Source organism: Juglans microcarpa x Juglans regia, chromosome 2D (assembly GCF_004785595.1).
Source record: "Juglans microcarpa x Juglans regia isolate MS1-56 chromosome 2D, Jm3101_v1.0, whole genome shotgun sequence".
Classification (NCBI taxonomy): Eukaryota; Viridiplantae; Streptophyta; class Magnoliopsida; order Fagales; family Juglandaceae; genus Juglans; species Juglans microcarpa x Juglans regia.
This window is the reverse complement of record NC_054596.1, coordinates 25,724,623-25,740,237: the sequence shown is the minus strand read 5'-3', so window position 1 is coordinate 25,740,237 and position 15,615 is coordinate 25,724,623.

The following is a 15,615-nucleotide window of genomic DNA, read 5'->3' as shown; positions in this document are numbered from 1 at the left end:
TTTTAGGTTTAGGAACCGAAATACTTGTTCAATTGAAATTTATCGGAGTTACATGACAATTTTATAGGTGGTGATTGATTGTTGTTCAGTACTGCTATGGAGAATTTCTGATAAGTTAAGAAGTTCAGGTAAGCGGGGTTCCTATGTTAGACTTTGCATAAAAATAAAACGGGTTGAGGTTGGTTTTTGAAAAATATGCATGTTTTGTTATGAAAAAAAATTTGAACTACCTCAGCTATTTGTTCTGCATTACTCATGAGATTTTGTTTCAGAATAAAGTATTTTCTGGCATGACTGGTGTAGACGTGAGTTTATTTTTGACATTCTGTTTCTGAACTATGCAAAAGAGAGCGAATATATAATTTTGTGCATAAATTACATTTCGAGATATGATTCTGTTCTATTCTGAAGGTGTTTACTTTGATATGATATGATGTGATTTCTGAAAACCTCTGGCATAACATTCTGTTTCTATTTTTGTTCCATTCTGACCTTACCACGGGTGTAAAACTGTGGCCTCTGTTCGGGTTGGTACCAACTTTTCTGTTTCTGGTGCACCCATTTTGGAAACAAAGTGGTTTTCTGCGTGGTCTTTCCTTTGTGCATGCTCGGGGCTCCGAGAATGAATAAAGGGAAGATTTACATTCTGTTTCTGCTCAGTTGGCCACCGGGGTTTGCACAACCTTACCACGGGGGTTAAACATGGTATCTGTTCTGATATGATAAGATAAGATGTGATGTTTCAGTTTATGCTACGCCAAAGGGAGTTTGATTATGAATATTTTTGAACTTTCGCTCTGGCATTTTTGACAACATGTTCTGACTCTGCATTCTCAAAATAATAAATGATTTGTTCTGCATTCCGAATTTTGTAAATACTCATGTTTACATGCTAGTATATGTTTTCTGCTTGCTGAGTTGTTGATAACTCACCCCTTATTTCCATAACATTTTTTTCAGATATTTTTATGGTTCTGCTGGAGAACAAGAGTAGGAAATATTGAAAAAGTTTGATAATCGTAGATAAATGAGTGCTAAGGGTACAACTATTTTGAAAGATCATATTTAGTAGTTTTATCTCTAGCAGTTATTTTGGTACATCAAGTTATGAATAATTTGAGTTTTTGTGGAGATGTTATTTATTTTATTGAGGTTTCGTTTAGTAGTTCTGTGGAGGGACACAGATTTTTTAATGAAACAGATAAGTTAAGTGCTTTGTGGAGTTTCTATTTATTTATTATTGATTATTGGAGTTAATATTAAGTATTAAAAGCTAACCCTCCGAACCTCCGGGATCGGAGCGTTACAATTTGACATGTTTCTGAAATATGAAAAGAGCGAATATGATATCATTGAGACTTTTATACATGTGACATGAAATGATTTGGATCTATTTTTCTAATCAAATGTAAATGATATGAATATGTTTAGCACGTGTTTTGATATGATATGGATATGAAAACCTTTGGCATACTTATCTGTTTTGATTCTGATTTTGAATATGGTTATGATATGATGATACTGGTTCACGTCATATAGTTGGTACCAACATGATATGATATGATATGTGTGCACCCACTTTGGAAACAAAGTGGTCTTTTATGTGTTTTTTCCTGTGTGCACACTCGGGACTTCGAGATTGAAAAATGGGAAGTTTCACAATATGATATTGCCTGGTTTGGCTATCGAGGATAGCACAACTCTACCACAGGGGTTAAACATGGTATATGATATGATATGATACGATATGCTATGATAAGATGGAGATGTTCAGTTATGTTATGCCAAAGCAATTTTTGAATATGAAAATGGTTTATAAATATGAAAAGATTGAAAAGTCGCTCTAATTTTTCTGATAATATGTTTTGAGATGTGCATATGAAAAAGAAATGTTTTGCTTCTACATACCAAACTTTTTAAAAATGGCTCATGTTTACATACTAATATATGTTTTCTGCTTACTGAGTTGTTTATAACTCACCCCTTATTTTCAATATTTTTCAGATAATATTGATGACCTAGCTGGGGAATAGGAATATAAATTGGAGCTTGACTAGATATGGATAGAAGGTCAAGTACCTAAGGGTACCATTATTAGTAGAAGGGTTTAACTTGAGTATTTCAGAAGTTCTTTATGTTGTTGTGATCTTTTGAGACTTAAAGATGTATCAGTTTATTATGTTAAGATTATTGGGAGATTGTGGACCCCCTTGGTTTATGTTATTTTGTAATGATGACTTATGGATTTTATATTATGGTTATTCGGAAAATATGGGATTGTGTATTAGTTATGAAATCTTTGGAGTTTTTAGATGCTTTGGGAGACAGGCTTGTAAGTGACATGTAGTAATTCTCTAACCCTTCCGAGTATGGGGCGTTGTAAAAACGGTCGTCCTAAGGTCTACTAGGGTTTCTTTTTTTGGGGTCTGCTAGGGGTTTATTTTCGTTTGAGTTAGGGTTTTATGTGAGGCTGCATGGCAGCCGAGGATGCTAAAGTTGGTCGACTGTCCTTCATTAAGCTCATCTCGGTGGTGCCGCTGCCTCTCCCTGAGATATCAGTTGTAGCCCGTGCGCTGAAGTGCATGGATGGTGAGTTGTTTTTTTAGTTTTCCAAAGACAAGATTAATTGTTCAGCTGAACCTTTTAGGTTCTATATTGTTTTGAAGTTCGTACAACAACGTCCCTCTTTGGATACAATTAGAGCGTTTATTCACAGTCGTTGGGGTCTTGCTACTATGCCAATTGTTTCAATGATGATGTAGCTGAGGAATGTGTTCATCTGCATGTCTTTGGAGGTTGATTTTCTAAAAGCCTTATCACGTGAATCTTGTGCAGTTGATGGCATGCCTTACCGAGTCTTTAACTGGACACCAAATTTCAATGAGGATGAAGGATCATCATGCGTTCTTGTCTAGATTCTATTACCAAGATTGCCTCCCAATTTTTATCATAAATCATTCATAAAAATCCAAACGACCCCTATCGGTAGATTTATTCGACGGGGCAATCCGACTCGTTGTGCTACAAGAACGGATGGTGCTCGTGTTTGGAGATGGATGCAGCAAAGGAACCTCTTTTGTCCTTTTGGATTAGTGCCCCAGGGTTGGCGTCTAGTAAGAAACAAGAAATTGTGTATGAGACACTCCCAGCTTTCTGTTTTAAATGCAAGGTTCAGGGGCATAACTCATGGACTTGTCATGCAGGCGAGACTCAGAAGGAGAAAATCTAGGTTCCGAAGCAACGTCCAGTTATTAATTCAGGACTATTGTCCAACCAAAGATTGTTGATGTTGAGGAGAAGCCTGTTGAAGAGAGAAGCGATGCCATGATTTGCTTGGTGGAGGGTCCGGGTAAAGAGAGTTCGGCATATCCTATTCAAGATGGAAAATTGGAAGGGCTTCAAAAGGTTAGAGTTGTATAGAATAAAGATCGAATTGTAGAGGGGAATCATCAAGCAGAATTGTAGAGGACATCTGCTTGAGGATAGATGGAAATGATAATACACAACAAGTTCATGAAGAGTGTTCCAATGTTGATTTTGTGCTCCTGGAAGAGGCATCTGCTTCGAATCCAGAACCTGAATCTAATCTAGCGGCTCTTCCTTAGGACAAGGATTACCACACGGACACAGAGGGTGAAGTGAAGAAAAGGAAATATAGGAAAATATAGTTTGTGAAAGTTAGAAGCTCTGCTCGGGTTTTTTCCCATTCGACTAATTTATCTCAATGATTAGTCCCATTTTTGCAAGGAATATAAGGGGGATAGGGTCTTCTAAGGGCCGACTTAAGAAGTTAGTTGCATGTTTGAAGCCGAAGGTAGTAGCACTAATGGAGCCATTTCAGAATTTTGATAAGGCACAAGGGCTGATGAGGTCGTTACTCTTTGATAATGTCATTTCAAATGACAACGTTGGTGGTAAAATTTGGGTTTTCTGGAGTAGGGATGTGGATGTCTAGATTAGTCGTTTGGGTACTCAGTTTATTTCGTTGCAAGGTGGTGAGGGATCTCAATATTTTTCATGCATTTTTATTTATGCCAAGTGAAGTTTTTATGAACGAAAGGTGTTATGGGATGAGTTAAGTCCTAGTTACATGGCCACGAAATCAAGTTTATTGGTTAGTGATTTCAATATTATTCGGTATGATTCAGAAAGGAAAGGTGGTAGGCCTAGACCACGTGCTGCTACAGAGGATTTCAACAACTGGATTCATCAATGTGGCTTGATGGAGATGAATACTAAGGGCAGGAATCTTACTTGGTGCAATGGACAAAATGGACTCTCGAGAAGCTGGGTGATGAGTGTACGAAAGTGCACTTTGAATACCCTATTATTGGACTAAAATACTAAAACGTGAATAGAAATCATAGGAATAAATGTGTATTCTTGAATTGAGTTTCAATTTACTTTGGAATACTCATAAACAAATTTTTATGTTTAATTTCAGAGTCTATAAAAGAGCAAGTTAAAATCCAGTTAAATTTAAAGGACTTTTAAGTGGGCAAGACGTTGGAACAACTTAAGAACTTTGAACGAGTATAAGACTCTTCAAATAAGATATTAATTTTTGAGCTTATAACCCTTGTGCATTGAGAATGAATGGAATAAAAAGCATTGTTGTGCCAAAACAATTTTAAAAAGCCCTAGTGTCTCCGCTGGAGGTCTTATTTGAACTAGCGTTTCATGGCCACCGCCATTGGTCTGAGGGCTGCGTCAACGTTGGGCCCTCACCAGCAATCCTTTGCTGATATGGTTCTTGATCCTCCACAACCTCTTCCAGAGGTAAAAGTTCCTCTTTGGCACCCTAGATGGTGGAGGGAGAAGTCTGCATTATTTTTTCAAAGGAAGAAACTTGAGAGATCTACTTTGCCCAATTTTCATTGGTGTTTAAATTTCTTCGACGAAGGCCTTCATTGGATGCAATCCGGTCATTTATTCATGCTAGCTGGGGCCTGAGTAAGCAACCGATTGTTTCTTCTATGCGGAAACTGAGAAATTTCTTTGTACGTATGATAAATGAGGATGATTTTGTGAAGGCATTTGCTAGGGAAAGTTGTGATATTGATGGTGTCCCTTATAGGCCTTTTCACTAGTCTATTGATTTTCATGAGGATCACGAACCAATTAGGGTACCTTTGTGGTTAAACTTGCCGGGTTTGCCGCCAAATTTTTATCATGACGATCTTCTAAGAAATATTACGTTGCCAATTGGGAGATTTCTTAAGAGAGATAATTCTACCAGATGTGCAACGAGGACTGATGGTGCTCGTGTGTGTGTGGAGATGGATGTATCAAAGGATCCGATTAAGGCAATTTGGATTAGTACCCTTCATCATCCTCTCTGTTTTTACCAGGAAGTGGAATTTGAGACACTCCTTGCATATTGTCTGCATTAGAGCACTCAAGGCCTATAACACCCCGTTCCCGAAAAGACATTTTAGAATTTTCGAGGAGCCAGTGTGCTACTACTAAACTTGAACTTAAAACTTTTTTCTTTTTAACAATGCACCAGATGCGAAAAATTTCCATAAAATAACAAACTTCAATAAATACTGAAAATCCAAAATAAGGTCTGCGGAAGCACTTATGAAAAATAAGGAAGTCTCATGTGCTTATCAAAATAATTTATTTAAAATTTAGAACCATAAAAATAATCATAACATAATTTGTCTAGGCCTCTGTCTCGCCTCCCTGGGTCAAGTTCTGTCCTGCAGTCTCGTCTTCATAAATGTCATCACCTGGGGTGGTTTAAAAACATAAAACCAAACTAAAATGAGTCGAATACTCAATAAGCAACACATCATACAGTAAACATAATAAACATAAGGTTTCTTAAAAAGCGTGCATAATCATAAATACATTCATAAATAACATGAACATAAACATTAACTTATCTTTCACTTGTCATAGGCCGTTACCCACTGTTGACCCCCGTGAGTTAGGGTTAGCGAATCTAAATAGATTCCGATTCCGCCCGTGGCCGCGGGTTGTGGAATCCATACATAAGGAAGACAATACTGGGTGCACTACCAGCATGCACGACCTGGCAATGCAATATGCCCATAACATAGGTACCGTTTTCATATCATAACATAGGCCGTTACATATTTTATCAAATCATACTTGCATACTTGTCATTTCATAGATTTCAAAAGAAATCACATACATACTTGTCATATCGTATCATAGATTTCAAACGAAATCGCATTCTTTCATAAACGTCGTGATACATGTTTCATCGCATAAAATCATGATTTTTCATAAATATTTTACGAAATAACTCTCTCATAAAATCATGCATTTCCTAAATAATTGTATGAATAATCTTTCACATAAAATCATGCATTTAATAAATAATTTCATGAATAATCTTCCACAAATAATCTTTCACATAAAATCATGACTTTTTATAAATCTGTTGATGCATAATTCATTTCATAAAATTATGATTTGTCATAAATAACTTAATGCATAATGCTTCACATAAAATTATAGATTTTTCATAATTTTATCATGTGTTGGGTACGTAAAAAGGGGCTTCCAATGAAGGGAATACACGCATAATATCTTTTATAAAAAGACAAGTAGTTCACCATACATACGTGTAAAGATATGATCATGCTACTTATCTTGCAACGCTAAATCACTATTATTGGCACGAAAATGGTCGCCTATAAAAATAAACACGTAATTTACATAAATTTCTAATTAAACAAGAGATTTTATTGAAAATCTAAACTATAAAAAAATATCCTATATTTTCTAAACCTAAAATCCTAATTATTCTAAACTGTTAATCTTTATAACAAAAAGATTTAAAGCCCGTAAATAAGAGTCCACGTAAAAATAAAATTAAAGCTCAATATAAACTATAAGTTCAATACGTATGCTGTTCGGTGTATAACTAAGGGACAAAAATGTAATTAATAAGAATCTACCCTTCTGTAATTGAAACTGACAGAAACTTAAGAATTCATTTCAACTTGAAGACAAGTATTTTTCTTGAGGGGAAATCTAAGCCGTGCGATATCCTTACCAAGAGAGGAAACACGCGACGAAGTGGAGGCTGAGGAGAGGGTGGCGAGTGAGGTGGCAAAGCTGTGAGAGAGAGAGAGAGAGAGAGAGAGACAAAAAGTGAGAGAGAGTTATGAGAGAGGGAGAGTTTACGGGATGAAAGAGAAGGAATTCTGTCAAACCGAAAACAACTGAGAGAAAGAGGGGGACGACAACGGTCGTGGCTTACCGGGACGGAGTGGGTGCCACTGGATTGTGCTAGTCGGCGGTTTCTGTGTCGTCGGAGAGGGGGTTCGGCACCTCTTGAGGTGGCTACCGTGGAGAAGGTGACTGCATGCTCTGTTTCGGACGTGAAAAAATAGTGGTGCGTCCGTGGCTGCTACGGCGTGCCTTGGCGGCTGAGGGTGGTCCGATGTATTCTATGGTGGCCAGTGGTGGCGTCGGCGTGTTCTGTGGCTGAGGGTGGCTGGGCTGTGGCTCACGGTCGGAGAGCTCAGTGCTCTGTTTTTGGGTGTGGAAAATAGGGTGCCGTAAGTGGTTGACGTGCGTGTGCAGTGGCTATCACACGGTGGCTGAGCAACTGGAAGGGGTTGCGGTGGGATGGCGCAAGTGAAGGCTTGGCTGAGCGACGGTGGTGGAGGGCAGCGACGAGGGCTTGTTGTCTGGGTTTGCGTGGGGATATCGTGAGTTTGCTGTGTTTAAAGGGGCTGAGTGTGGTTGTTCACGCTGGAAAGAAATTGGCTCCGGTTGGACGTAATGAGCCTAGCTCTATATATAGACCAAAGAAAACCCTAGTGACGAAGGAGAAGAAATGTACGTGCATGGAAGTGGATTAAATTTTGTGAGTGTTTGAATTTTAAAGAATCGAAAACCGGTAGCTAGGAGTTTGACTATGAAGAGGAAATAAGAATAGGAATAATGTGTGGACTCTAACACACACGTGCTTGGAGGGAAAAATAATAATAATAATAATAATGGAGACTTAACTCTAGGTTTAAAAAAAAATCATCTGATAATTTGCTTTAACTCATAAAAAAAATTTTATCTGTAATCTTATTTCTAAATACAAGATCGGGTCATTACAAGGCCATAATGAATTTAATGGAATTTGAAGTTGAGGAAAGAAGGTGTTAAGCAGGGGAAGAAAGATGGGGGAATTGTTGGAACTTGGGTACAGAAGTACAATAAAGAGAAGTAATCTGTTTTTCAGTTAGGAGGATCTAATAAATAGGGGAGTTTGTGCCTTTAGGATGCTGATTGTAATTTGCACACAGTGAATGATCATGTTCAAGAAGGTAATGTCACTAAGGTGCTGACTTTGCCTACTGTCATAGAACTTGTTTACACAAAACCTCTGAATGTACATGGCCCGAATGTTAACGTTGAATCTGTTGCCACAGAGTCATTTGTGAAGGAATTGAAGGCAGTGTCTTCTCCCAGAGTTTTGAGTCAGGAAATAGAGGTTCATATGGGAAAGTAGGGTATGGAAAATTCAATGGTGGAGCCAGTTGAAGTGACTTTTTTGGAAAACGGTTAGGTCACCCCCCCAAAAAAAAAAAAAATTGAGGGAAGTATGTTCATGTTTCATAGTCTAGGTATTATTGGGGCAGTACAAAATGTGTGTGTAGATGGTCAAGCAGGTGGATTTACTTTTCCGACAAGAGAGGTAGAATAGTTGGTGGAGGTAGAAACTTACTCGGAAAATGAAACTAATGGAAACCAAGGTGGGCCTACTCTTAAAGATCATTTGCAAGTTCCAGATGGGCCAATTACAAGATCAAGGGCCAAGAAGATCTAGGAAGCAATGCACAGATTGGTGCAATCCACTTGGGATGAAGCTAGTAAGAGCCCAACACTCAAGATTGGCTTGAAAGAATGAGAACCAGCTTTGATCCACTTGATTCAAGCTGTGGAAGACATGACTTAGATATAGGGCCTATTATTATTGGAGACTTCCAATTTGGTTAAATGATTTATTTTATTAGTTTAGAATAAGTGGGCTTGAAGATGCCTGACCCACACGTCTTATTTTTAATGAACTAGAGTTTTCGAGAAGGCCTTGTATTTTGGCCAATGGCTTATTTGGAAAGTTACTTTTTAGGAATTAGGGTTTCAACAGGTACTGTAGCATTACTGTAGCTGTACTATTTTGGCTGTCGCAGCCGTGTGTTTGCAAGGCAAATCTTGTAGTCATTTTCTTGTGTTACCTTGAGTTAAGCCATGTTTTTAGTTATGCTTTTATTTGTTAAATTAATGAAGTTAAAGTTTACAATTTTAAACATTTCTTTCCTCAAGTTTATGGCCTAAGTAAGCCACTAAGACTTTTAAATTAAATTAGTAAGCTTACCTCAAGAATTCTTAAATTTGCCAAGAGTTGTATCTCTTTATTGATACTGTTTTCAGAATATATATATATATATATATATATATATATATATACATATAAGGTTTTCTTGAGTCTCTACTACTCTTGAGATATTAAATTGTATGATTGAGATTTGGTTAAACAAAGGATGTTTGAGACCATGAATGCGCTGAGATTGCTAACTGTCCATGTACTACGGAAACTTTGAAAATATATTCTGTTTTGGAAGCCTAAACCAGCCCACTTTATCCTTGCTCAACTTCATCCCTTTTTGTTTAACCAAAGATAAACTTTAGTATGAAAAACCATTGAGATGAATAAGTGACAAAAACCAACCCCTCTTGTGGCCATTGGCCTTTTGTTAGATTTACTTCCACATGATGTTACAAAGCTGTCAAAGTACCATTTCGATAAAATTTCCAGATTTGGGTGGTACCTCCTTGTTCCCTACCATACTTAAATAAATCCCTACCATCCTATACATTTTAACTTATGATCCTTACCTATCCCTTGTATAGGAAATAATAGGCTTTAAAGAGGGACTGCAAGTAAGCTTCATGCTTTCATGGGTTCTTTAAATATTGGAAGGAGGATACTAAGAGTTGACTTAGTGCCATGTATGTAGCTAAATGGGTTAAGGGAAGCGCTTTAATTCCAACTTGGAAGTTTAAGTGAACGTGTAGGGTGTTGGTTAGTAAGGCTTAAAGTAAGATGGATATTAATGTATTTATTCCATTTCATTGAATATGAGTTTATTTTCAAGTTCAAAGAAACTCACTAGTAAAGCTCCCAGGTAAGTAGCTATGACCATGCTTCTTACACTAAGTTCTCTTTATGAAAGAATGTCTCTCTCTTATTGTAAATGTTCTTCTAAAGAAAAGAGTAAATGAATATAATATGTACAAGCCCTTCCTTGATAGCCCTGTTAAACACCCTATCGATTATAATTGTGTGTATGTGTATACGGTAATGCATGCACGTAAGTTCTAAGTCATGAGATTTCCATACATGCTCTCAATAAACTTATTAATTATTCCTATATGTAGTATAGCATGAAAATGTATCATTTCCATAAAAATACATGTGCATTAGAGTAAGAAGATGATGAAAATGTTTTGATTGCAAAAGGGAGGAGATGAACGTCTCATGCCTTATGCTTTATGAGATGCTCTAAATGACGCAAAGAAAACGTTTTAAAATGCCCATATGAACTCATGTTTTAAATAATGCGAAGAAAAACATTTTAAGATGTCCCTACTAAAAACTGATGTTAAATTGTCCCTATGAACTGATGCTTTACGGATGCCATGAATAATGATGTTTAAGCTCATGTTCTGAAAATGATGTTCCTTCATGAATGCACTGTTAAATGAAAAGATGATGTTAAGTTCATGCTTTTAAATTACGTTTTCCATGAATGAAGTGTTAAATGATGAAATGGACTGAAAGGACTGACATGAATGAAAAAAAGAAAAGACTGAATGAATGAATGCTTTAATGTATGAAACTATGTAACGGCCATATGAATGAAAATGGTACCAAATGAATGGGCAGATTGCAATGCCGGGTAAGTAGTACTGGTAGTGCACCCAGTGCTGCCCCCTGACTGAAAAGGGATTTCCAACCTGTGGCCAAGGGCGGAATCCAGGTCCAAAGGAAGACCGCTAACCCCAACACACGAGACGTAATAGAGTGTACTGGCCAAAGAAAGTGAAATGTAAAGTAAAGTTATTTCTAAGAAATTTTTATGCATGAAAGCTAAGAAATGTTTATGCATGAAAGCAAGGAAATGTTTACGCATGAAAGTATGGCTTATTCCTTAAACTGTTATGCATGAAAGCATTGTTAAGAATTAGCGAAAATGTTTATGTATGCATGTTTCAAAAGAAAAGAATAGATGCCTAGTATGTTCATTGCATGGTGTACTACTTACTGAGTATTCGACTCATTTTATGTTAAATGTTTTAAACATCCAAGTAATGATGAAAAGGCTGGGGAGCAAGGCATTACCGTAGAGAGAGAGACAGACGCTTAGGACCTTCCCTAACAAGGACAGTTATGTTACGAATGATAGGTTATGTTATGTATATTTTGGGATGGACTCTGAGAGTCCCTTATGGATGAATGTTCAAATAGAATGTCCATTAGGTGTTCCCTTTTATTAAATGAAAAATTTAGAATGCACGAGTGTCATGTCCATGCCGATCGCATGTTATTAGAAAAAGAAAATGATGAAAAAGAAAGAAAGGAAAAGAAGAGGCACGTACGCCGCGATTCAGCCCTTTTTGGGGCGGGGTTGTGACATCAGGTCGATCAATTTATGCTCCGTATTCTATAAGATTTGTTCAAAAATCTTGATGAATCGTCTTTCGCCTATTCTCCAAAAGATTATATCTCCTGAGCAAGGTGCGTTTATTCCTGGCCGAAGCATCTTTGAAAATATTAGCAGAATTAATTCATGGCATTCACAAGCCATGTCAAGGAGGGAATATAGTGTTGAAATTGATATGGTGAAAGCCCATGATAGTGTGCCTTGGGATTTCTTGCTGAATGTGTTGAAGGCCTTTGGGTTTTCTGATTTTTTTTGTCTGATTATACGACAATGTTGTCACCACCTCGCCCTAGGAAGGGTCGTACATACCTGTCATTTTCTTTACATTTTTTTCTTTTCTCTCTCTAGTAACATGCATTCAGCATGAACATGACTCATGTGTACTCTAAATTTCTGATCTAATAAAGGGAACACCTGGTAGACATTTTATTCGAATATTCATCCATAAAAGACTCCCAGAGTTCATATGTTCATAAAAACATAACCCATCATTCATAAATATAACTATTCTAGTTAGGAAAGATCCTGAGCTTCTGCCTCTCCATCTACAGTAATGCCTTGCTCCTCAGCTTTTTCATCATTACCTAGACATTTAAAACAAAATGAGTCGAATATTTAGTAAGTAGTACACCATGCAGTGAAACATACTAGGCATCTATTCTTTTTTTTTTTTAAACATGCATACATAATCATTTAGCTCATTCTTGCCAATGCTTTCATGCATAACAGTTTAAGGGATAACCCATACTTTCATGCATAAACATTTAAGAAATAACTATGCTTTCATGTATAAACATTTTAAGAAATAACCACACTTTCATGTTTCACTTTCTTTGGCCGGTACACACTATTACACCCCGTGTGTTGGGGTTAGTGGTCTTCCTTTGGACCCGAATTCCACATGTGGCCACAGGTTGGGAATCGCTTTCAGTCAGGAGGCAGCACTGGGTGCACCACCAGTACTACTTACTCGGCATTGCAATCTCCCCATTTCTTTGGTACCCTTTTCATTCATATGGCCATTACATATTTTCATACAATAAGACATTCATTCATTCAGTCATTTCTTTCATTCATTTCATTCCTTTTCATTTAACAGTTCATTCATGAAAAACCTCATTTAAAAGCATGAACTTAACATCATCTTTTCATTTAACAGTGCATTCATGAAAAAAAAAATCATTTTAAAAGCATGAGTTTGAAAATCATTTTTTTTTCATGACATCCATAAAGCGTCAGTTCATAGGTGCAATTTAACATCAATTCATAGGGACATCTTAAAATGTTTTCTTTGCATCATTTAAAGCACAAGTTCATATGGACATTTTAAAACACTTCATTTTTTGTCATTGAAAGTATCGCTTAAAGCATAAGGCACGAGACGTTCCTTTCCTTTCCTTTACAATCAAAACATTTTCATCATCTTTCTTACTCCAATGCATATGCATTTTTATGAAAAGATACATTTTCATGCTATACTACATAGAAAAATTGTAACGCCCCGTTCCCGGAGGTCCTAAGAGTTAGCTCTTATTCCGCAAAATCATCTCCAATAATCGGTAATAAATAAACAAAAACTCCACAAAATACGTAACTTACTTTTTTTTTTTTTTTTTTTTTTTATATAAGAGAAGGTAGTCACATGTCCAATAGTGACCCCTGTCCAAGTTTATTAATAAGCCCTCGCTTGTGGCTGAGGAAAACCGTGGTTAAAGTCACAGTACTTGGCCTTTACAGAAAAATAAAACCCCAAGTACTCAAAGAAAAATACAAAAGACATCAAAAAATTAAAATACATTACCAAACATTACATTCTAAATTTATAATTAGCACTTTCGAATCTAAGGTAGGCCACATGCATCTGTTCTGATGATCCCTTTCAACAAATGTGGAAGCTCCGTTTGACCTATCCACACATGGGAAACTCCACTACTTCCTAGTCATGCCAAAAAATCGGCAGCCTTATTTCCTTTCCGATATATATGACTCACATCAAAATTAATCTCCCCCAACATTCCAACTATTTCTTCCCAAAAATCCGCAAGATACCAAAGAGTACATCTTCCATTCTTAATCCAATTCACTACTATTAAAGAATCCATCTCAATAACAAGATATCATACCCCCCCCCCCCATTGCTTACAATGTTTAAGACCAGCCTATAGAGCAACAACTTCCGCAATATTATTACTCCCATGCCCATATGACTCAGAGAAAGCATATACCACATTCCCTAATTCATTCCTGACTACTCCACCTGCACCCAACATTCCCGGATTATTTCGGCTACTACCATCTACATTCATTTTAAGCCACCCTTTGTTTGGCTTTTCCCATCTAACTACCTTCAAAACTTCCTTCTTTCTCGCAATAATAGGTAAATTCAAAGAATTTAACACCTTAAAATCATTATCCACTAGGCGAGAAGCCTTATTGATTTTAATACCTACCCAATGAATCCAATATTTAACCCATCTCCATAAAACATGAACACCTTTTCTTTCTTACCTTCCATTCTGGCTTTACATCTCCACCTCCATAAACTCCAGGAAATTATCACCGGAACAAATCCGATTAACGTACCAAGTTGAGATGATTTTGAAGCTCTCCGAAACCAGCCATGCATCACCTGTGTCCGCGTTCCCGAAGGCACCCCTCTCTTCCTTATTTGGTCATCCACACTTAGACTTAAGATCGCCTTCCACATAAACACAGACAACTTCTTAGGGATAGCAACATTCCATATCTAGTCCGTCCATTCAACATTATTATTCCTCTCCCGAACAAGACTCCAGGCACTCCTGGACGTAAAGGAACCCTCCGTATTACCCATCCATACGAGCTTATCTTCTCCTAACCTTTGACCCTTAATTTCATTAGTAATTTCTGCAGCTTTACCTGCCCCTACTAACTGTTCCAAATAATTCAAATCCCAGCTATTATTCAACATAACCTGATTCACTTTCAAATTCAAATCACCCACAATCGGGCAACTCTCCCTCAAAGGCCCAAAACTCATCCACTTATCCTTCCAAAAATACACATTCCTCTCATGAATTCTCCATTAAGAATGCAAGACTACAAATTGCAATTCCTTAGCTACAGATTTCCAAAATCGGGATCCTCTTGTTGTGTTAATCTCCAACGGATGCACACCATGCAAATATTTTGCATTAAAATACTTTTGCCAAATAGAATCAGTGCATAAAAGATTCGATGCAAATTTAGAATGTAATGACCTTTGAACATCAGTTAATTTCCTCAACCCAAGCCCTCCCTCATCCACCGGACTACAAAGCTTTTCCCATTTAATCCACTTTCTCTTAGGATTCCCATTAACCGAACCCCTAAAAAATGTACTCAAAATCTTATTAATCAGGGTATAAACAATTTTTGGAACATGCATCACTGAAAGGAGATGAATTGGCATACTAGACAAAACTTGTTTTAAAAGAATCAATCTCGCCCCAGTAGAAAGAAAATTTATTTTCCAACCTTCAATCCGATTACGAATTCTTTGAACAATATCCTGGAAATGTAAAGACTTCAATCTTCCTGAGACAATTGGAACCCCTAAATACTTGAAAGGAAACACCCCTTCCGAGAACTTAGTGATAGATAATATATGCCTTCGTCTAACACTATTAATATGCTTAGAAAATAAAATATGAGATTTGGCATTATTTACCTGTTGCCCCGGCACTTTGCATGTACAGCTGATATCAAAACTGTTGAATTAATCATCAATGAAATAAACTGATCCGAGCCTCCCACGACATCCACCTGTATCCCAGCAACCCAGAAACACCAAACTTTCCCAGCCTTATCTGCATTAGAAAGACATGTACTATACGAAAAATAAGTGCTCCAATAACTCAACTGACTATCATCCCTAAATGGCTCCGCC